At 52.1% G+C, this 23,923-nt stretch overlaps 1 long non-coding RNA gene and 3 other non-coding genes across 6 annotated transcripts; 2 read left to right on the top strand and 2 right to left on the bottom strand.

The window, feature by feature from the left end:
• The first annotated feature begins 1,905 nt into the window (after window positions 1-1,905).
• On the top strand, window positions 1,906-1,978 carry TRNAK-UUU. Its single transcript has one exon. It is a non-coding gene; the product is annotated as a tRNA-Lys (tRNA).
• Window positions 1,979-3,669: 1,691 nt separating this feature from the next.
• Window positions 3,670-6,681, bottom strand: LOC122457200. 3 transcript variants are annotated; one of them, XR_006276615.1, is made up of 4 exons: window positions 6,641-6,681; window positions 5,880-5,908; window positions 4,146-4,955; window positions 3,670-3,905 (listed from the first exon to the last, which is right to left on the bottom strand). It is a non-coding gene; the product is annotated as an uncharacterized LOC122457200 (long non-coding RNA). The 3 variants fall into 3 exon arrangements; XR_006276616.1 differs by lacking the exon at window positions 6,641-6,681 and adding an exon at window positions 6,037-6,082; XR_006276614.1 differs by lacking the exon at window positions 6,641-6,681 and having other exon boundaries at window positions 5,880-5,986.
• Window positions 6,682-8,174: 1,493 nt separating this feature from the next.
• Window positions 8,175-8,247, bottom strand: TRNAF-GAA. Its single transcript has one exon. It is a non-coding gene; the product is annotated as a tRNA-Phe (tRNA).
• Window positions 8,248-19,899: 11,652 nt separating this feature from the next.
• TRNAQ-CUG lies at window positions 19,900-19,971 on the top strand. The gene has a single exon. It is a non-coding gene; the product is annotated as a tRNA-Gln (tRNA).
• The last annotated feature ends 3,952 nt before the right edge of the window (window positions 19,972-23,923 follow it).

The raw sequence follows: 23,923 nt of genomic DNA, 5'->3' as shown, positions 1-23,923 counted from the left end.
GCAAATACTCACCAGCAACCACACACCACACAACAGAACCACTAACCCAGGAACCTATCCTTGCAACAAAGCCCATTGCCAAACTCTGTCCACATATCTATTCAAGGGATACCATCATAGGGCCTAATCACATCAGCCACACTATCAGAGGCTCGTTCACCTGCGCGTCTACCAATGTGATATATGCCATCATGTGCCAGCAATGCCCCTCTGCCATGTACATTGGCCAAACTGGACAGTCTCTACGTAAAAGAATGAATGGATACAAATCAGACGTCAAGAATTATAACATTCAAAAACCAGTTGGAGAACACTTCAATCTCTCTGGTCACTCGATTACAGACCTAAGAGTGGCTATCCTTCAACAAAAAAGCTTCAAAAAAGGACTCCAACGAGAGACTGCTGAATTGGAATTAATTTGCAAACTGGATACAATTAATTTAGGCTTGAATAGAGACTGGGAATGGATGAGTCATTACACAAAGTAAAACTATTTCCCCATGTTATTTCTCCCTCCCACCCCACCCCCCACTGTTCCTCTGATATTCTTGTTAACTGCTGGAATTAGCCTACCTGCTTGTCACCATGAAAGGTTTTCCTCCTTCCCCCCCCTGCTGCTGGTGATGGCTTATCTTAAGTGATCACTCTCCTTACAGTGTGTATGATAAACCCATTGTTTCATGTTCTCTGTGTGTGTGTATATAAATCTCTCCTCTGTTTTTTCCACCAGATGCATCCGATGAAGTGAGCTGTAGCTCACGAAAGCTTATGCTCTAATAAATTTGTTAGTCTCTAAGGTGCCACAAGTACTCCTTTTCTTTTTGCGAATCCTGACTAACAGGGCTGCTACTCTGAAAGCTGCTACTCTGAAACCCACCAGGAACAGTGAGCAGAAGTGAAGTTGCCTCCTGTTCTATCACTGATGGTTGGGGTGGTGGCAGGGACTAGGGGCACTGAGAATGGGGGAGCCTGGCAGGCTCTGCGATGTGGGGTTCCCTGCTGCAGTGACACACAGGGGCTGGTGCAGAGCACAGCATGGCAGGGAGACGACATCTCCCCTAATGGTGGGGCCCTTTCACAGCAAGGGCGGCATTTCCCCTTGGTAGCACAGACCCACCTACTCTTCCTGCTATTTCCTGACAACAGCACCACCCTTCCCAGCCCTGCCTCATGGCAACTTCTGCTTCCAGACTCGCACTGGAAATGGGAAGTCCGGGCCGGCCTGGCACTGGCTATCAGGAAATGGAGGCTGAAGACACTACCACTCCCACGGTGCCAAGGGCCCACCGCGGCTCAGGGGAGATAGAGCCCGGGGCAGATGCTACATCTCCCACCATGCATTGCTTCATTCTTCTCTCCCCGCTTCTCATTGCAGGGGCAGCCTCAACCCCGTTGCTCAGTTTGTGGCCCCAGGATTTCCCCTCCCCTCCTCGGAGCAGGCCACCCCACAGGCTCCATCGGGTTTTGGGGTGTGGTGCCCCCCCTCACTGCAGGTGGGGGTCCAAGGGAGGTTTGGCAGGTGAAGGGACCTGGGGAAGGGGTTGCCTGAAGGAGGTTTGGAGAGCAACAGCGAAGGGGAAGTTGGACACTTGCAGAACACCAGGGACACAAGGCAGGTGAGGTAATGCCTGTTAGTGGACTCGCTTTGGAGCCACACAGGCTCTTCTTCATGTCGGGAAAAGGTGCTCAGAGCACCAAGTTCAATACAAGGTGGAATGCTCTGCTCCGAGCACCAGACGTTCCCCTACTTCCTGGAACAGTGGGGGCCTATCCCCATTGGCCTATAAACAGCCCCACGGTGTAACCCAGAGGTGGCTGCATCTTAGCACCAAGACACCAGGGGTCATGGCTCCAGTGGAGATGGTACACACAGGCCACTGCCCTACGTGGCCACCAGATGCATGAGCCTGGCTAGCTCAGTTGGTAGAGCATCAGACTTTTAATCTGAGGGTCCAGGGTTCAAGTCCCTGGTCAGGTGTTGAACTATTCCCCAAGATCATAAAAGTCTCTCTCTTTGGCATCCTTTTGAGTGGGAGGCATAGCTCAATGGTTTGAGCATTGGCCTGTTAAACCCAGGGTTGTGAGTTCAAACCTTAAGGGGGCCATTTAGGGATCTGGGGCAAAAATTGGGGATTGGTCCTGCGTAGAGCAGGGGATTGGACTAGATGACCTCCTGAGGTACCTTCCAACGCTGATATTCTGTGACGTCGGACTGTGCACTGTCTTAGCTAGTCACCACAGGTTACTGGCCCAAGATATGAGGTACATACAGGCTACTACTCAAACTGGGCACCAAGGGTCACTGCAGCAATGGCTGGGGGGACACATGCAGGGCACCGCCACACCTGGTCACCAGGAGTCACTGCTGCAATGGTAGGGGGGAGGGGAGGAATGATAAACAGGCCACGGCCTGAAGTGGCCACTACCACAATGGTGTGTCTGTCTGTTGCGGAAGGGAGATACCAATAAGGCACTGCCACACGAGGCCACCATGGGGAGGTCACTACTTCAGTTAGGAGATACACACATCAGGTAGTGCCCCAACTGGCCAACAGGGGGCACTACCTGGGGGGGAGAGAAGAGGAAATCAAAGGCCACTGCCTCACTTAGCCACCAGCCGTCACGACCCAAATAGGGGGCAGACACACACAGGGCGCTGCCCCACCTGACCAGCAGGGGTCACTGCCCCAATTGGGGGATATACAGAGGGTATTGCCCCATGTGGATGCCAAGGATTAGTGCCTGCCATACCTGGCCTCAGAGGGGTTGGGGGGTACACACAGGGAACTGCCCCACTTGGCCACCAGTGCACATCCCTAGAGGGGGAGTGATGCGCACCAGGAACAGGGCTCACTGCCTCAAGGGGGTTGGAGGATACCCAGGGTACTGCCTGACACGGCCACCCAGGCACCCTGCCACCTTGGGGGAGGTGAAGAACACACCTAGGACACTGACTCTTCTGGCTACCAGTGGTCACTGGACAATTGCAGGAGTTCGGGGGAGTAAGCTCATCGGGGTGGTCCAGGTGCAGAGGAGGTGGGGGCTTGTCAGGTGAGGGTTTGATGGGCCTGCTTAACGGGGGAGCCTCAGCTGCCGCCAAGGGGATGCTGCATACTGGGCCCCCGTTTCCCCGCTGTCCCCGCTTCTTCTATCCCCTTCTCTTCCCCATCCCATGCTCCTTCCCCACTGCCCAATCCCCTCCTCATCCCACCCCCTTCCTTCCCCACGGCTTATTTCCCCCTGCTCCCCCCACCCCGCCCTGCCCCAGCACATGCACTCACTGCTGTACAGAGAACAGGATGGCTCCTGCCCAGCACGCAGACGGGGAGCCTCACAGGTAATAGGACCCCCTTAGCCCAGTAGGGCAGGGACCATGGCCAGAGACAGATAGACCCAGCCTAGCCCAGAGGAGACTTGGGGAGGGGGAGCAGAGGAAGAGGATGCAGGCACGTGAACATAACAGGTGTCCATGAAAGGAGAGAAAGAGTTTGAGTGTGAGTTGGCCAACACAGTAGAGAAGACAGAGAGAGAGAGAGAGAAACCTAGGAGGATGGAAAGAAACTCAGAACAGGGACTCACCCTCATGGATTCAACCTTCTGCTAGGGAGCCCAGCCCACTCCTGGCCAGAGAGATGATCAGCCCCCACAAATGGTGACATCATCTCCCTTGAAGCCACAGCTAGTCAGGAAACCCACACCCAGCTAATGGGAAGTCCCTGCCTGGAGCCAGGGGGCTGTGACCAGAGCCCTCACCAAACCAGACACTTACCTCACTGACAGCGACAGCTGCTTCGCTCCCAGCTGGACAGACCTTGCCTGGCATCAACAGGATTCACGCTGTCACTGCTCTCACTCACTTTCCATCTCACCTCGGGGCTGGACTCCGTCCTCATGACTACTTTCCCCTTGGTATTAAACACGACACAAGAGGGAAAGAAAAAGCAATCGTGGTGAGGTTCCTCTTCTCGCTCCTCCTGCACCCCAGGGCTCTGACTTCAACCCTCCTCCCGTTATGCCATCACAGCCACAATTAGAAACCCCCCCTCTGCACCTGCACCCAAAGGAGTCACTCTGCACAGGAGACGATTGACTCTTCCCCTGCCCTTAATACCACACCACGCTCATGGCCTCTGAAGAAAACTAACCTGGGAAGAGCTGAGGAAGAGAGTGCCGTCACCGCCGACTCACACCCAGTGCTGGGAAATGCAGAAAGCTCAGGACTGTTCGTCTCTGCTTACCGGGATGTCCAGGCTGCTCAGCTCCACTTCTTCCAGCTTCTCCTCTGCCTGGGGCTCCTGGGAGATTCATCTGCAAGCGCAGGAAATAACCGAGGAGCGAGGCAGCCCTGCCCACAGCTCGACTAGTGCACGGGAGCTCGGCCTCCCTCTGTCTCTCACATGCTCTAGAGCAGCCCCACGCGCTGAAAAGAGACAGAGCCAACGGGCTGCGTGGCCAGTCACCCCACCTCCCCCACTGTCGCCTCCAGGACCTGGTATTATTCTCTTCCCTCCCGCCAGACGGTGCAGGCTCTGGATACCAAGCCTTTGGGGATCAGTGTGCACTTCTCCTGCCCATGGCCTATGGTAGGAGGCAGTAAAAAGAGAGAGAGGGTGAGCTGGACAGGTCTTGCCTGGCATTAACACACACACACACACACACACAATTCTTTTCTCTTGGGGCCAAACACAACGCAAGAAGGAAAAACAAAAGTTATCATCACACTCTGCCGTGATGGCGAGTCTCTGCTTCTCGCATCTCCCACACCCCAGGGCTCTACCCTGAACTGCCTTCCCATGATGTTCGCAGAGCTACAATTAAAAGCACCCCACTGCACCTGCACCCAAAATAGTCACTCTGCACAGGAGACTCTTGTCCCTTCCACTGGTCTTAACCCCACAGAGCCCCGGGCTCAGCTAGGATGCACCTTATTATTCTTGACTACTGGGGCTCTCGTCCTCTGTTATACAGACAAAACTGCACAGGATCCTTTCAGGGGACAAGACAAGACGTCACGATCATTATAATAACCCAATTTGATTTAAGACCAATAACTAATATCTAATAACTACACACACACACACCCCAAATGTTCTGCAGCTGATAGATAGTTACCTGTCCTGAATGCAGCTTGAGTTCATGGCTTGGGTTCGTAGTTTGTGGCGGCTAACTGGCCAGGAAAGCCAGGCACAAGGAAGAATTGGGTCTCTGTTGGGCATGGACCGATGCCCTTCCATGTTGACAGCAGAACGTTAACCTCCAAAGTCTTCCACCTCACCCATCCTTTTTGTAGGCTTTAGTTTGAATCCAGGATCTATAGGTCTTGCTGTGTCAAGCTGCCTCTGGGTTTGGTGTGATTGATCACCCGTCAATTGCAGACATGACTTTCAGCCTAGGACCTGGCTTTGATGTTTTTTCAATTGTACTTTTGTTCTTTTCTTTTCAGGGTGGACTCTTCTTGTTTTGTCAGGGCTGTTGTCTGCATCTTCAGCCATTGGTGTTTACAATTTATTTCATCAGGACAGGCTGGGGCTGGAGGTTGATTCCATCATCCATCCATACCTCATTCCCACTTCTAAACTACACTAATCAGATGACAGCAGGGTTTTGCAAAAATGAAGTGAGCATTTTAAAATGGTGTTTGGGACAAGTTAAAATGGACAAGTGTAAGGAATGGCAAACACTGAACAGAAGTTACAATGTTGAAGCAGTGCAAATTTCAGTGATTTAAACAGCAATTGGATTGAAAGTGAAACTGAATTAGCCAGTTATTGGGATACCTGGTTGTATGACTAAATGTAGTTTCATTCATAATACTTTATTTATGAAGTTATATTAATAAAGTGAACAATTAAAAACAATGTCATGGATCAGTTCTACACCTCTCCTTCCTATCCCTCTTGGACTCCATCTGTGAGAGAGGACAGGGAAGTGTTACAGACACAGACACCCTCCCCAGCTCTCTGTGCCCTGGGCTCACACCTGGTTGTCGCCCCAATCCTTGGCATTGTCCAGCATATCTTCCTCCACAGAAGTCACCTGGCCTCGTCTTAGGTGCCATCTTCATATTGCTCTTCTCCTTCCCACCCTTCATTGCAGACACCCCATCGCATCCACAGAGCTCCCAAACCGTGTCACCTTGGGCCAAAAACCACACCCCACCCCGAGGGAGGAAAGAATCTTTGTCAGCCCAGCACACACCTGTCAGGAAAAGATTCACACCCACACCCAGCCCAGCCAAATTGGGAGCTTAACCCCACTTCCCAGCCACAGGTCCACGGGGCTCATGGATGGAGAAGTTTGGTGGGCTGTGGGGGCCCCTGAAGGACTAGATCAGCGTGTGAATGAGTCACCAGGATATATGTGGGGGGCGGACTGTGGGGTTGGGGTGTCCAGGAGGACCCAAGGGAAGGGAATAGGGGGATTCGAGGTAGAGGAGGGAAGGGTTACCAGGTGCACTGTGGGAATGGCGGATTTAGAGACCCCAGAGGGGATGGGTGGGGGCGTGTTTGAGGGCCCCAGGGTGGCTGAAAAGGGGAACCCATCAGGTTGGGGGGTAGCAGAGATTGGAGATGAGGAACCTGGCACACTGGGGATGGACTGGGGGAGGGGATGACCCTCCACCCCCCATGGGGCCTCTGACCTTCTCCTAATGGCGTCCTGAGAGCAGCACTGACTTCCTGTGTCCACAACTTCTGGACACGTCACATGTCCTGTGAGCCCCTTGTCTCCATTCTTCCCGGGCTAGCCCGCACCAAGTGAACAGAGCCATTTACAACCAATTGTCCCGTCAGTGGGAGCCATCAAGCTCCCAAACCATCATCAAGGCCACACTTTGCATAATTACAACAGGACTTCAGAGTAATAGTTCATATTTCTAGCTTCAGACACAAGAATGAAACGTGGACAAGAATGACACAGATAGGATGACCACACTCAGGAGATTTCAGAGTAGCAGCCGTGTTAGTCTGTATTCGCAAAAAGAAAAGGAGTACTTGTGGCACCTTAGAGACTAACAAATTTATTAGAGCATAAGCTTTCATGAGCTACAGCTCACTTCATCGGATGCATTTGGTGGAAAAAACAGAGGAGAGATTTATATACACACACAGAGAACACTCAGGAGATTATAAGGCTTGTAATGAGACCTTACCAGAGAGTCTTTTGCATAAAGCATAATCCAGTTACGTCATCTTCACACTTATAAGCATATTTCCATAAAACATAAAGACTGCAGAGGTGTGGGGGGAGCCCAGGGCTGGGAGAGCAGGGGCTGTGGGTCGGGAGTGAGGGGCACCGGCAGAGCGGCGAGTGGGGAGCCCAGGGCTGGGAGAGCAGGGGCTGTGGGCAGAAGCAGATTTACAATGAAACACACAGTTTCCTGTCTCATTATTAAGGATCCGTGTCCGTCAGGGAGGTTGTGGAAGTTACGGATTCTCTGACTTTCTGTGACCTCCGTGACTTCTGCAGCGGCCAGTGGCTGACTCCAGGGCCGCCCAAGCAGTTGGCCCCAGGGACCACCGGAGCAGCGGCCAATGCGGCTGGCCCTGGGGACCATTTGAGCAGCGGTCCTGGGGGCAGCGGGAGCAGCCGCAGCTCAGTGGCTCCTGGCAGTGGTCCTGGGGGCGGCGGGAGCAGCGGCTCAGCCCCTGGGGCTCCCCCTGCGGTGGCAGCTGGAGTGGCAGCCAGACCCAGGGGCTTCTCCCCTGGTAGCTGGTGCTATGGGCCCCCCTAGACTCCTTCCCCCCGCAGTTGGTGCTGCAGACCCCCTGGGATCCCCTCCCTGCAAGATTCAACGAGGGGTATTTATGGTATAAGTCACGGACAGGTCACGGGGAATGATTTTTTGTTTCTTGCCCGTGACCTGCCCATGACTTTTATGAAAAATACCCATGATTAAATCGTCACCTTACTGATTGTCAATGAAATAAATTGAAACACTTCCACCTGCAAGTGGATTTAGCCCAGAACCCTGAGAGTCAGCAGCTGTTACACCCCGCCCCCCCGCCACTGAGCTCTCTGTCAGGTGTCCCAGGGCTGGAAGCCTCCTGTTTACATCCTAAGATAGCGTTTTTGCTCCGCAGGGCTGATATATTTGACTGGACACTGTAGCAGGTAAAGGTGCTGCTGTGCTCCAGAAAACAAGCCACCTCTGCACAAAGAAGGAGGAAAGGACCTGCCAAAGCCCGGGATTGAACCAGGGACCTTTAGATCTTCAGTCTAACGCTCTCCCAACTGAGCTACTTCAGCAGCTGCGTAGGGCTTCTTTGGGCTGCTGCTGCTCTGTCTGGGATGTTTTGTCAGCCTTGGCACACAAAAAGGACGTTGTTGTGAGAGGCCCATGATGGCAAGACTCGCTTTTGCCTGCCTTGCTCAGCTTGACTTGCTGCCTCACCCCATTCCTGCCTTAGTTCCTAGGTTGACCTGGTGGCCGAAGCAGACTGGGGGCCAGTGGTGCAGGGAGGAAGTTGAGCTGGACCCTGAGCTAGACTAGACCCTGGTAGCGAGAGTCTGGCCACCACTTGCCACCCCACCCTGTTGTCCTGGCTTCCCCTACTGGACGTCATTTAGGGATGGAAGTGGGGCTTCTGCCTCCCCTCCCCAATTTTCACACCGCAGAGGAGAGCGAACAGGAAAACGAACGGCTGCTCCACTCCCACCGGAGGAACCCAACGCCCTTAGCTGTGGCCGAGTGAGAAGTGTCCGGGGGCTGACAGGCCTGCCCCAAGGAGCGGGAACAGCAGCTGCCGCCTCTCGCTCGGCTCCAGGCTTCAATTCCCGTCTCCTACGGGCCAGGCTCTCTGCCATGGAAACAGCTGCCAGTGCTCGCTCGCCACGGGTCTGTGCTCCACACAGCAACGCACAAACCTGCTCCCAACGGAAGCGGGCTCAGACAGTGACAGGGCTGGTGACACAAACACTTCAGACTATGAACCCTAGGGCCCTTTCTTCTTTAACCCAGGACGTGCCAGTCAACGGCTAACCAGGGCGTTACCTTCATTTTAAAATACCTCTCAGGACGTTGACAGGGGAAGGGAAACCCCCTCCCACCAATGGCTCCCTGTGAAGGAGTTGTACCATACCTGCCCCTGGAGACTGGCTGCTTTTATACTCTTGGAGCTTTTTCTTTTGAGACCCATCCTGATCCCAATCTAGGGGCCAATCTCCGCAGTTCAGAGTTGAGAATTTACTGCCATCACCCTCGTATGGCACTTTCTAGGTGAATGAGAGAAAGTCAGTGGTGGGAGCGACATGGCTCATGAACACTGATGCTGTGGGCGAGGCCTGGACTCACAACCCCAGCAGTGCATCCCCCCTGCACTCGCCAGTTGCACCCCTGTAGGTGCTGCCGAAACAAACCTGGGAAGTGGGCAGTTACCCGAGTCTGCGGTTATCAACTTTGGCCGGTAGCTGAAAGACTGATGATTCCAACCCACCTGAAGATGGCATAGGCGCCGACTTCTGCTGGCGCCGGTGGGGTGCTGGACCCCCCTCTACCCCTGGTCGCGACCCGATTCCCCCCCTTCCCCACCCCCTGTCGTTGTAAGAGGGGACTGTCATTCCAGGAATCCTGGTTCTCAGACTCTCTGATGGGACTGCCCTGGGATGGGGGGTGCTGTGGCCGGATCCATTAGGTAACCAGACTGAGTCAACTCATACCCTTGGCATGCTGCCCACTGCAAGGATGGGGCCTTTTAACGCACACATCCTGGCCCAGGGTGGGATCCAGCTGTCATGTCTGGTGTCTATGCTCCAAGCACTGGTCATCACGCAGAAGTCGTTGGTTTCCCTGATGAACGTATGGCAGAGGGGAAGGCGGCAGCCCAGCTGGCTGGAGAAGAGGGATCAATTCTGCCCCCCGAAGAGAGAGGGAAAAGGTCCATCTGACTGTCCTGGTAGCGGCACAGCAAGGATCCCTCTGGCCTCCCCCAGCCACGTCCATCCAGCGACTCCACAGGACGGGGGCACCCAGCTCTTGGCAGCCCCAGCTTTCGCTCCTGAGCTCTCCCGGCAGATATGCAGCAAGCGCACTTAGGGTGACCAGCTCACAAGAGTGAAATATCAGGTCACATTGGGTGACTGGGCAGTGGGGGAGGGGGAGAGAGAGACAGACACAGGTGCACAGCCCCGAGCAGAGCCAGAGCACACTGGTTTGCCAGGCCCTGTGTTCCCAGCGTGCCCCTTCCTGTTGGGGGTGGACGCACGCTGCACCACACAGCTCCCCTGGATCCACTGTGCCCAGAGCCCCCCTACAACCCTTCCACCACAAATGCACAGTGCTGTGCACACACACACCCTGCCCAGCGCCCCCCTGCCCATGGCCCTACCACAGCTGCCCAGTACCCCACACAGAACCCCCGACTCGCTCGTTTCCCAATATACACAAATTCTCCTCCCTCCCAGTGCCCCTCCCCAAGCCCCACCACCACAACTACACAATGCCTCACACAGACCCTACTGCCCAGTGCCCTGACACACACAGATCTCCCCCACTGCCCAGCACCTCCCAACAGGCCCCTACTGCCTAGCACCCCAAAACACACAAACCTCCCCGCTGCCCAGCACCCTCCACACCCTCACAGCCAAGCACCCCCCACACAGCTCCCAGACACTCACCTTCACACCCTGCCCCCTTCCCTGGCTGCACTCACCAGCCCTGCTGAGTGGTCTCTGGCCCTAGGGTCAGAGCGGCGAGGGGGGGGGTGTCCAGACTCACCATGGACTGCCCCCACCACAAGCATGAGCTCTGTGGATCCCAATGGCCAGGAAAAGTGCCAATGGGATCCACCAGAGTTGCAGAGTGTGGTTGCAGGTTCTGGCAGCGCATAGAGACCCCTTTGCCCCCTGCCCTGACCGTAAGAGCCAGAGGCACCTGCTGGGGGGTCATGGGTCAGGTCGGGTGGGGGGGCGGAGGGCTCTCTGCCCACTCCCGGTGCCTGCACGCCCCACCCCTGCAGCACGCGGCGCTCCTGCTGCTGGGCGGGCACCGAGAGCTGCCCCAGGAAGCAGTGAGCGATGGCGCCGTGGCTGCGGTCCGGACTGTACCAATATTGGGACAAAGGGTGTCCCAACCGATGTAAGGTTACCCTATGTGCAATGGGGGCACCGCGCACACATGGGCCCAAGAGAACTAACCGATGGAGTCCAGGGAGAGACGGCCTGGTCAGGCTCCCCAAAGGAGCGTTGCAGCTCTGAACAGAGGTTTCCTGGCGAAACCGGTTTGGCTCCAGGCTGGGAAATGGGGACGATGGCTGGTGCTGGCGATGCAAGTGAAGCCGACACACACACTGTGTCTCCCTCACAGGTCCAAACCCGCCAGAAGCTCACAGGGCAGCCCCTGCATCCGGCTTTCCAGGCCTTAGAGCAGTCGGAGGTGAGCCGAGAATGGGAGCCTGCCTAGCAGCCTGGCAGCTGCCTATTTGGGTTCAGCTGGAACCCGACAAGCCGGGATCCCCAAAGGCCTCAGCCGGAGATACAACTTTGGCAGAGATGGGGTGGGGCACCCAGTTCCTCCCCCTCCCCATATGAACTCTGCTGGAGGGACAGGCCTGGCAGTGCGCATGCGGCACCATCGACTGGGGCAGTGGAAGTGGATTTAGCCCACATCAATAGGAGCCATCAACATTTTTCTGTAGAAGCTATTTTTGATGGAAAATTTCATTTTCCGTTAAATGCTTTCCACACAAACTTTCGGTTTTTACAGAAAAAAATGGAAAACCCCAAATTGAAAGCTTTCCACCCAAAACCTTTTGGGTTTGCAAAGAAAATGTTCAGTGTGACAACCAAAAGCCACCGTTTGCCCTGGAAAGACGCCCCTGTCGGACCCGCTCCACACGGCAGGGGAAGAGGTGGCCCAGCAAGAGCAGTCGCTCCCAAGTGACCTTGTTCCAGGCTCCGCACAAAGGGGTCTGGCTGCTTGGGCCCCAGGTTGGAATCCCCTCTCGTTAGAGCAATGCAAAGTGGGCAGCGGGCGGCTCTGGGCCTGTTCCCACCCATGGCATAAAGCTGCCTTGGTGCAAAATAAAAAGTGCTGTTGCCCTGGAGCAGGAAGTTAACAAGAGAGGCAGATTTCAGAGTAGCAGCCGTGTTAGTCTGTGTTCGCAAAAAAGAAAAGGAGTACTTGTGGCACCTTAGAGACTAACAAATTTATTTGAGCATAAGCTTTCGTGAACTACAGCTTATGCTCTAATAAATTTGTTAGTCAAGAGAGGCAGAGTCTCTAGGAGAGAAAAATTCTCCAGCCGCGTAACGCTTTGGCCAGCCTCCTAGGTAGGGTCTGCTCCTTGAGCTGTACTGGATAGAATTTATTGAGCGTGTGCAACTGGATATATAATGAGCCAGCTTCAGAGCACTCGCACCACTCCCCCTTGCAGGCGCAGCATGCTGCTGTCAGTCCCTGCGGTGCAGTGCTCGTGTTGGAAACAAACCATCTTCTCTGTGCCTTGGCACAACAATTCCTCTCTGCTGCCAATTCTGCCAGGTCTGGGCAGGTAGCACAGGCCTCCCAGGCTGCTGGAGAGTTCAGGCAGCTCATGGTTGCACATGCTTGTATGTAAAACTGAACAGTCCCCTGGGGTCACTAGAATGGGCTGCAGCAGCACACGGTGTAACTTCAGGGACTCTCAGCAAAAGGGGCTAAGAGCCGTGCTGTTGTCCTTGTAGGACTCAGAAAAGACTCTTTCCATACATGGTATGTTGCAAGCTCCCCCCGGCATGACCAAATCTGCATCTGGTGTTTGAAATGAAGGAACCAAAGCAGAATTCCCAAGCCTGGAAGTCTAGCTCTACACCAGGCAGAAAGGTTCCTCAGCCGGGTTTTTTTAGTTTCTGATCTTTTTGCCCATGTGCAGCAAGTGGATGGACAAGCAGGTCCCCGGGGCTCCCAGCATCATGCCTGGTGAAGTGAAGAGGATTGTCCCAGTGGGCTTTGAAGATTTCAAAAAAGCTGGAATTGTCTGTTGTACTCAAAAGCCTTTCTGTTGGCAGTGCCTAACTGGGGGGGTCACATCACTGACAGAACCTGCTCTCAGGAAAGTAACAGTGGCTCCAAAGCGACAGGGGCTCCTCTTGGGGTATCATTTATTCAAAGAGACCAACATCATAAGGGCCTGGCTATGCTATGGGTGCAACAACAACACAGCGACATATTGCTGCAGCTGTAGTGCTAGAGTGTAGAGACTTCCTGCATTGAGAGATGGGGGTTACTGCGATGGTGGGAATCCACTTCTCCAAGTGGTGGTAGCTAGGTTGATAGAAGAATTCTGCTGTCACCCCTCACCATGTCTACACCAGGGGCTAGGTCGGCTTAGCTACAGTGCTCAGGGGGCGGGCCGTGAATCCCCCCCGCCAAGACATAGCTAGGTCAATCTGAATTTTATGTGTAGACCAGTGTTAGGATATAGATATTGAGGCCTGTCTGTAATGCCGTGCATGCTAAGAATTTTAGGTGTATTCCTATCACTTGGCTAGTTATCGAGGTATAAAAGAATCAAAATCACTGTCTGCCGGCGTAAGGGCCTGTTCTTCCTGTGACAGTCTGAGGCCCTGCGCTTAGGCTGAGGCCTTTGGCTAAGCAGCAGGGGCAGCCATAAGCTGGGAAGCGACCGGTCACCTCCTCACATTCCAACCTAGTCACATTGAAATAAGGTGCTATGGGGCCGTTAGGATACGATCCTGTCCTGAGAACGCCCATCGCCTCCAGAGAAAGCGAAGTTCCTAGAAGATGTGAAAGGAAACTTAGTTTGATAGCTTCCTGTCTGGCAAGAACGCACTTATCAATAGCTGGGATGTGAAATCCTCACTTCTGTATTGTTTTGCTATTGTTTGTCTGTATAATCTCTGTCTGGTTCTGTGATTGTTTCTGTCTGCTGTATAATTAATTTTGCTGGGTGTAAACTAATTAAGGTGGTGGGATATAATTGGTTCCATAATCATGTTACAATATGTTAGGATTGGTAAGTTAAATTTCAGGAAAATGATTGGGTAAGGTATAGCTAAGCAGAGCTCAAGTTTTACTATATAGTCTGCAGTCAATCAGGAAGTGGGGTGTGTGGGGGGGGAGATGGGAACAGGGAATGGGGGTGGGGAAATTGGAATCATGTTTTGCTAAAGGGGGAAATGGGAACAGGGACACAGGTAAGGCTCTGTGGTGTCAGAGCTGGAAAGGGGGACACTGAGGAAGGAAACTGGAATCATGCTTGCTGGAAGTTCACCCCGATAAACATCGAATTGTTTGCACCTTTGGACTTTGGGTATTGTTGCTCTCTGTTCATGCGAGAAGGACCAGGGTAGTAAATGGGTGAAAGAATAAGCCACCTAACAACCAGCCCTAAAACAGACAAATAAATGCACATGGCCATAAAACAATCAGATTAGATCGATAGATCGATCGATCGATCGATCGATCGATAGATAGATACATAGATAGATAGATAGATAGATAGATAGATATCTGAGTGAGTGAGTTTTGGTTTGCTCACATCTAATTCTCAGTTGCTGATGTCTGGGGTCCAGACGCACCATTTCTTTCATGCTCCAGGAGTTTTAAGATACAGCTTCAATGTCTTTCTTTCATTTTTATAACTAGAGGGATGCCATTTGATGGCTGTGAAGCCTTCCCCACTTCAGCTTGGAAATTGTGAATACTTTGCGAGACACTTTAGTTCTGAGGTAACTAAATATTAATACAATAATGTTACATGATCAAACATTTAATTCTTTCCCCCCAATATTTCTCCCATATAGATGCCCATCTAGCTGCTACACTTTGTCCTGCTTTCCCTCCATCTGCATAACTCCTTCTAATGGAGGAAATTGGGGATCCAGAAAATGAACACACCGGCCACTTGTGAAAATTTTGGTTTACATGACTTGCCAAACGTAACACAAGAACTCTAGGGCAGAGGCAGGGAGAAAATCCAGTTTAGCAGGGCAGCATTCATCTGTCTAAACCATGGGACCAGCCTTTTTCCTCCTGAAATTCTCTGCCTCCTTCACTGCGCACTTTCCAACTTCTGCAGCACGTGAGGCTGGGGTCTGACAGACTACAGCCTCCTTCAGTCCACAGCTTGATTTGTCCCCCAGCACTATCCTTTCTGTGCACTGGATGAGGCCGGGATCCCGTGGAAAGTGTGTGACCGTGCAGATATGGTTCCTGGAAGGTGCCATCCATAGATGCTCATTACAGCCTGCCTGAACAGCTTCTACTCAGCCTGAGCTGAGAGCGGGTGTACAAGGCGCCAGCCCCGCTTTCAATCTGTTTTATCCACGTTTAAAAGAAGACAGGTGCCCACATGGATGGACACGTTTTAGCAGTGTCAGGCCAAGGACCGAATGTCCCTTTCACCCCTGCGGGTGACCCTCCAAGTTCAGTTCTGTTGAAGAGCCAGAGGCCCTGGGACTTGGTGCCCCAGCTGATGGCAGGACCCAAAGCTCCGAGCAGAGAGGGGAGCTTTTGGTGACCCGAACCTCCATCTTGTTGAGCCTGTTGGCTCTGTAGCTGCTTCCGCACTCGGGGGTGGTTTGCCAAATTCTGCCGTGGAATCAGTCGGCCGCGGTGTCACTTGCTGCGCTGCCCCCTGCTCAGAACTGCTCTCTTCAGCCCTGGTGACAGTGACTGTGTCTAGTCGTTTCATTCCATCCCAACACAGGGAAGTAAATTCCCCCTTTGCCCCTGGGCCTTAGGCCAACCCCTGTCGCTGGCTACATGTGAAACAAGAGCTGATGGAAATTATTTGAAATATTTCATGTTGCCAGGTGTTGTAAAGCATGAGAAAAATCTTTGCCACCACCTGGCATATATCTAATTACCATGGAGTTTGGCTTCTACAGGAGACAGGTATAAAAGCTGTGATTGATCCCGTGTGGCACAGAAGACCTGCTTTCCTCCTTTCATGTACGCAGGGAACCCCAAACAATCCAGCATGGCTGACCTGCCCCCTCCGAGCCAAGGGATAGCCAGGGGAATCTCACTGGCCCACTTTGGAGTAGCCCCTGTATTAGAGAGTTGGTATCTCAACTGTTTTAGAAATCGAACCATGCATTGATGTCCCATTCTGGTTGTGAGGGGCTCCCAGGAATACATGGGAATGGGCGATGTAACTAGAACAAAAGTGAATGAGTGCTGGTGTAAGGAAATCTGCAGGAGCCTCCGGGAGTTCACTGTCCACATCCAGTGGGACTTTGGATCCATTAAACCAAATTGCCTTTGAAAATCTCAGCCTAGATCATCGACACTTTGAGCATAGCAGTCTTGTGTTTGAGTGTACTTAGCAGCTATAAGAGAAAATGCCATTTCATACCTGTTAACTCTGGTGAGCAGGCTGCAGGCAGCCCCAGGTGTGCCAGAGATGCGGTGTTTGCAATCACTCACATGTTCAGAGACACATTACCTGGGCCATTGCCCGAGTGCAGTGGGTGTGCGGATCGTTTCACAGAAGGAGTCAGTGTTCATGAGGACAGACTAGTTTTGCCAGGGACTCTCAGTTTAGAACCTTTCTGTTCTTTAAACAGGCATGAGACATTGTTAGAACAGAGCATTGTCTGGACGTTGGAACCTACAGAAATTGTAAACAGGGGCACCTGGAGCAGTAATGACTAGTGCACTTGCCATAGCATGCACCGGTGTCCCACTCCACACGCCTGAATGCTTGGGCTGAGTACTGAGCACGCTAGCTCTTCTAACAGGTTAGATTTCAGAAGATCTCCAGACTGTCCTCTGCCAGTGACATGCTCATCACAAAGGAAAAGGACAATATTTTACTAGAAAGTCCTGGTGATTTTGTAAAGCTTTAGAGATACAAGTTCACAGATAGTGTTAATGAGCATTGGTTCTGCTGCCAACATCCACTGAATTCAAACCATGCCGTGAATCATTTTGCTAGCTTCCTCCATAGGGGTTGTGAAGTTTTACACCCAGAAGAATTGTTCCCTGGTTGGGATGGGGAATGGTGAAGTGCTGGCTGGGTCTGCCAGCTAGGTCTGCAGATATGAATCCTCTCCACTGTCTTGTATCTTCCACCATTTCCCCTTGGCACCCAGTGTGCACTTGCACTCCACACGCCCCTTGCCAGAGAGTCTGGGGAGCACTCAGATTCTGAGCTGGGGCCCTGGCTATTGTCTGTGTTCTACTGGAGATGTCTATTATAGACCCTGCGGCTGGCTTCTCTATGGAGACTGACAGCTCTTTGGGGCAGGGATTGTGTGCTACAGTGTTTGTACAGCCCCTGGCACAATAGCACTGCATGCTGGGTTGTTCTCTAGGTACCACTGTAATAACTGTGATTAAAAATAGCATCAGAGTCCAGTCCAGATCCTCTTGCAGAGATCCAGAGCTACAGGTCCTCCCCTCCCCCTGGAACTGAGTCAATCCATTGAATATTATATGCTCAGTACTGTGACATATAATAATTGTAAGGGACTCACTTATTACAGAATCAATGTAATTCATCATTAATAAAGATATCTTGGAAAAGATTGAGAAGCCCAGATTTGGAGCTAGTCTCCTTTTAGCCATAGCGAGGCAAGAAAAATGATACAAGGTTTAAAAAAAACTGATCTCTGAGAAATGGTTAAAAAAACGAGGCACACTGAGGCCTTGTCTATGCTACAAAATTGTTCGTTCGACGTACAAAGTTTCACGGAGCTGCCAGTGCCAGGGAACCCAAAGATCCCATTGATATTTGGATGACAGCTTCAGGAAATAAGATAGGAAGTGGCCCAGGGTGGCGGAGTGAGTGGTATCACATACCCGTGTAAGGTCAGCATGTTGTGGTAGGATCTCGGCTGGCTGTGTGGCAAATGCACTTAACTCAAGAGGGCCTTGGGCTGGGACCCAGTGGAGTTAGGTGGGCCCTTCCAAAGTGGCCCCTGGATCTGGCAATTAGGCCTTGCAACCCTGAACCAAAGGGTGGCCATATTGACTCTGGCCATTAGGTCATTCATCCCTCTACTTCATGGTGCCATATTGACTCAAGCCATTAGACCACGCAATCCTGAACCCAAGGACAGCCGTGTTGATTCTGGAGTTAGTGCGCCTAAATCTTGAGTTCAAGAACAGTCTAACCTTTCCAGTGATATCTCACATGACCCATCTTTCATAAAACACATGTTAGTAATGCCATATCCATATCATAACAATATCTCTCTGAAGAATATGGGGCATAGGTTCACAGCACCTCTGGCAGGGCAGCTTCTAGCAGGGACCAGGGGAAGCTAGAGAGAGCTCCTGGCTGGTTGCTGGGACTTGCAGGCCTGAGACCCTGAGAAGAGGGCGAACAACATGCTGGGGCTGCAGGAGAGCAGCCCCGGGACTTGAAGCAGCACTGGTGGAGGCAGTTAAGGAGAGGAAGCAGAAGCTGTTTCTACAGGATCCCTGGGCTGGAACCCAGAGTACTGTGGGCCTGGTTCCCTGCCCCTCACCACTGGGGAAATGGCTGGATTTGGAGATACCCACCCCCTGCCCCATCACCGGGAAAGAAGGTGCACAGATCATGGCATGGCCGGATAGCCGAGTCATAAAGAGGATGCTGCTGTACTTGGACTGAGGTGGTCTGCAAGCGGTGACAAAGATGGTCAAGGCACCACCAGGAGAGGGAACACCGGCTGAATGAGCTAATCCCTGTTGTCTTCCCTAGCAGTTGACTGGAAGGTGCACATTGGCCCCATGCCATGTAGCCATGTTGTCTCGAAGGGCAAGACACCCTTTATTCCATAACATAATTAAGGAAAATATTTCTCAATGAACTCTCAGTAAAAGTCAGAAACAACCAGTGTCCGCATCATGCTAAGGGCATTGGTATTTTGTTTAAATGTGCCAGACCAACCTAACTAACATCTAACACACATTTGAACCTCTTCTTTTAACACCATTGCTCATTCTCAGGCTCTGCTTTGTTTCCAGACAAATCCAGTCTCTTCAGAATGGCCTTGCTCTTTCCATCTGTTTCGTTCATTGACACGTTGGAGTAAACACTCCCCTTCACTCTGTTCTCAGATTAAACACTAGATTAACTGTTTGTTACTGATGGGTTTAGAAAGCGTTTGTCGAGTGGAAGATGACATTTGTGGGGGATTGTTCCCAAGATCCAGGACTTTGTGTTCCAACATCTCCCAGCTTCCTTGGTGAAAATAAGACCAAGGTTTCCTTGCAATATAGAAGAAGAAAGCAGTTTTTCACCCCAGAGGGGGCTTGAACCCACAATCTCTGTCTTAGGAAGCCAATGCTTTGTCCATTAGGCCACTGGGGCCCTGCTGCATAAGTAAAGGAGGGATGGAAATTCCTTCTCATAATTGCACATTCCTCACATTCCCTTGGAACCAAATACTCCCTTTATGCACTTTACATAACTGTCTGCATCCCCTGGCAGCGAGGCAATGGGGCAGGTCACTGACAGAGCTGAGTCCCACCTTTCTGCCAGCCATCTTTAGAGGAGAACCCCACCCTAGAGTCACACCTCCCTCCTCCAGTACCTCCATGTCTGTGGCTCTGAGTGCGAATAGGATGATTAGGGGGTGAATCTGGGGCTGGAAGGGGGGTCAGGTCAGCCTGTAAGGAATAACCAGGTGGGGGAGACCCAGAGGGAGGCTGTGGGCTGCTGTACAATTGGATCAAGTAACAGTTGGCCGAGCTCCAGGAGATGAGGCTGCAGCTGGCCCATTTGAGCAGGACCACCAAGTGAAGGGAGGGATGGCCTCCCCTGACATTTTTGCGGCCTGCAGGGAACGGAGACAAAGCAGGGGGATGTAGGGACTCATGGCAGGACCCGCAGATCCGGTAGTGCAGGGCTACAGTTGAGGGAGGAGAGAGTCCTGCAAGAGGAAGTGCCTGGAGGGAATCAATAAGTGCAGCGTGCAAGCCAACCAGCTGAGCGTCACAGGGGTCCAGAAATGGAAATGCTCGCAGGTCTCATGGTGTAATGGTCAGCACTCAGGACTCTGAATCCTGCCATCTGAGTTCAAATCTCAGTGGGACCTCCTGGGGCTATGTTGGTTTGCTGCAAAGCCGAAGAGCTCAGTGTGCTTGGTTTCCGTGTCTCTGGGTGAAGCAGAGTGAATTTTTTCCCTCTTCCTGGGCAACTGATGCCCACTGGAGATAGTTCTTTGGTCCAACTGGTTCAACGGTCTGGCCGCAATACGTTGGGGCCCTGGAACTTAACAGTCTGGCTAGAGACATCTGAATGTTGTGTTTCTCGCTGCTTCACCTGATGTTCACAAATTTGGTCCTTGTATCTGCAGTTTCCAACCTCTTCCTCTTCCCACATGGCGCTTGAAGAAAGGAGTGCCAGGGCCAGGCTTCATAGTCAGGGCTAGGCAGGAGGGAGGAAGAGTCCCAGGCTGGAGCCCAGCTCACCTCTCCTCCTCTGGGCACCTAGAGCAGAGGCGGCTGGTGCTGACAGCTCCAAGGGAAGGCTTAAAAGTCACAGAGCAACCATGGGTGGGGCAAGAGGAGAGGAGGAACATGCCTATGTGTGGCCAGCAAACAGCCACAGAGACAGACAGACAGCCTGCTCCCTGCTCCCTGGCGTGCCAAACCCCCACTGAAGGCCACCCACAGACCAGCATTCGCTCTGCGGCCTGCATCACAAGGTGGTAAGAAAGGACGGCCAGCCCCCCAGTGAGGCCTCTGACTGTTCCCACTCAAGGGTTCCTTTTGCGATGGCGCAGGAGATATTTCTCCAAGAGGCTTTTCCCCAGCTGCTGAGAAGCACCCAGGGCTTGCTCTTGTGGTGGACGGGTGAATACATTTAGGTGGCCTGCCTAGTTCAGCTGCCTCCACATCTGGCTCTTAATCTGAAGGCTGAAGTTACAATTCCCTGTTCGGGTGCTTGGGGCTCCTCTTCAATGGCACAACACACAATCCGCTTAAGCCCCCACCCAGTAATCTGGGGCAACTAACCAGGGCCACTAAGTGCCTCTAAGAGGCAATACTGTCCTCACTCACCAGCACTGAGTGGAGAAAAGAAACTTTAATAAAAAGGAGGAAAATCATCTTGTATTAACTTTGGATTTCAGAGCCCGAGGCAAAAGGACACTGCCCAGCGTACAGTGGGTGGGTGTTTTGCTCATAGTGTTGTGTTATGAATCCTGATTGTGGTGTTTTCCAGACACCAATAGCTCTTTGGAGGTGCCCCTCCCGTCACTGCACCTCACTCCCAGCTGCTGTCCTGGGTCAATGAAAACCCAGAGATCACCTCTCACCTCCTGGGGGGAAAGCCCCTTTCTTAATCCACTGTCTCCCCACATCACCAGTCACTTGCCGTTCCACCCTGTCACTGCTCTGCTGGCCACCCTCTCTCCTCTGGGATGTCTTGCAGTCCCACCAAGAGCGGTACAGGCTCCCTAAAAGTAGCAGCCTCCAGAGCTTGAATAGTAGCCCCATCCCTTCCCCTTGAGGCCATGCCCCTGCATCACCCCTTCTCCCCAAGGCCCCACTCCTGCGCTGACTCTTCCCCCCAAGACCCTGTCTCCCGATCACTGCTCTCTATCCCCTCCCCACCTTCACTCACCCTTACAGTCATTACAAAGTGGTAAGGCATAGCCCTCCCATTTCTAAAAGTCCTGGGGCATTGTGCCCCCCTGTTCATGCACCCCTGGGTCCCGGCTCTTCATAATGCTCTTACTGATCTCAGCTGTTAGCGGGGGAGCCTCACTGCTTGCACAGACTTGGCAGTTTCCTCCCTGAAAGACACTGTCCCAAAGCAAGACTAACGCTTAGAGCTGGTTCTCGGGGATTTCAGATATTTTGATCTGCAACAAGACTCTCCATTGAGTCTCAATCAGCTCTGGTATCACACAGAGAAGAGCAAGAGGGGCAAATGGTGCCTGGAACCCTTCAGAAGAATCCACCCCACCAAGGACCAACACTTGTCTCCTTCCGCTCTCAACACCACTGAGAATTTAGGGGGTCACTCCTTGCCTTTCTCAATCTAGGGGCCTGGGAGAACAGCAATGAACAGGTTCTCCAGTGCTGCAATTGGTTAGTACACAGTACTTATAGGGCAGTGCTGAGAGGAGCTATGCTGAGGTTGTGAGTTCAAGCCTCACCTACAACACTGGTTTTCATTAACCAAATGGCTTCACCCACTTGTTTATTTGGCCCTGTGGAGTGTAGAATTCCAGGCGAGGGGACACTGAGGACAGGGGAGGACTCAAAAATGCCCCCTTCAATTATTCTCTCCTCTCCAGAGTGCAGGTCAGAGTCTACAATCCTTTCTCCCCCACCAGCCCCTGTGAGCAGGATCCTTCAAGCAGAGCCCAGAGTCCTGCTGATGCCTGGGGAGGGAGAGGAGCGAGGTAGCCATTGTTAGAGGGCTTTCTCTTCCCCTACCATTTTCCCCAGTTCTTGTCATGCAAGCAGCAAAAGACCAGAAGTCTGAAGTGCAGACAATGTGATGTTTCCTGGGGTTAGTGTCCAAGCCAGCATGTTCTGAAGCCCTTCACGCCAGTGGGGCTTATCTCTATACGCCGATAGAGTCTGTTCCCCAGGGTTCCCTTCCCAGCTCCGACGCCGCAGAGCGTTTACCCCGCGTCCCCCTTCCCGGCTCTGACGCTGCGGAGCCTTGCCTGTGTCTCTGTTCCCTGTTCCCGTTCCCCCACTTCGCAAACATGATTCCAATTTCCACTTCCACTTCCTGTTTGACTTCAGTTTATATGGTAATATTCTCAGCTATACCTTAACCAATCATTCTACTGAAATGTAACTAACCAATCCTAATATACTGTAACATAATTCTCTAACCAATTATATCCCACTACACTAATGAACTTACACATAGCAAAATTAATTATACAACAGACAGAAACAATTAGAGAACCAGACAGATTGACAATAGAAAAGTGGGGGCCATAAGGGTGAAACATACCGAAATGAGGGTTTCACAACCACAACCATTGAGAAGGGATTTCTTGCCAGACAGGAGGCTCTCTTAAGATCTGTTTCTGTATCTGGTGGTGATGGGCATTATCAGGACAGGATCATCTTCCTAACCATCCAATACCACCGTATTTCAATGGGACGGGTTTGGGATGTGAGGATTTGACCATTCGCTTCCCAGCTTATGGCTGCCCCTGCGGCTTAGCCAAAGGCCTTAGCCTAAGAACCCGGCTTCAGACTCTCCCGGGGAGAGAAGGCCCATACACAGGCAGACTGTGATTTTGATTCTTTGTTTTATATCCCTGTAACTAGCTAAGTGATGAAAATACACAGTAAAAATACACTGTGATAAAAAAAAAAGCCTGTACTCTTAAAGTATAAGCTTTACAGGCAGGCCTGAATATCTCTATTCTAACAAGGATCTTTGGGAAATTAGCCTTTGCTGACAAGGTTTGTCTCTGTTCCTATTTCACCTTCAGGTGTTATGCAGAGGGATCTTTGGCATATTTTTGTGAGCTTAATAACTATCTGCTAAGCTTTATTTACTCAAACTTCAAAATTGGTGTCCCCTGGTTTTTGCATCTCCCTGTGAAAAAACAACGGATACATATGGCTTTCTACAGGGTGTCATGATGCGAAAGATGGGGAATTCAATCTCTATACTTGTTTGTGGGCGGGTTGCTTCTTTACAGCTGACTCAGAGCTTCCAGCCTCCGGCTGCCCCTGTCTCACTGCCAGGCACACCGGGCTGTTAGCTAAACCCAAAGTCCTTGCCGGGGTCCCTGCTGAACCCTGGGGGTGACTCTGCAGGTGGAGAAGGTGCTGTGTAGCAATGTAGAGCAGGTGCAGGAAGGAAGCTGGGGTCACTATTCAAATTCTGAATTACACAATTTTCCAAAGTTGGGATTGTGCAAAATCAATTCTAACGGGAAGGCCAATGCAGAGCAGTTACACTGGAGGTGCCCAGACCTGAAGTGGGGGCACAGTGGAAATTAATAAAGGGAAGACCATTTCTGAAATTCGTCGTCACTGACAAGATTTGTCTGTGTTCTT

This window comes from Dermochelys coriacea, chromosome 22, assembly GCF_009764565.3.
Source record: "Dermochelys coriacea isolate rDerCor1 chromosome 22, rDerCor1.pri.v4, whole genome shotgun sequence".
NCBI classification, from domain to species: Eukaryota; Metazoa; Chordata; order Testudines; family Dermochelyidae; genus Dermochelys; species Dermochelys coriacea.
The sequence above is the reverse complement of the archived record's forward strand: the minus strand, read 5'-3'. Positions and strand labels throughout refer to the sequence as shown.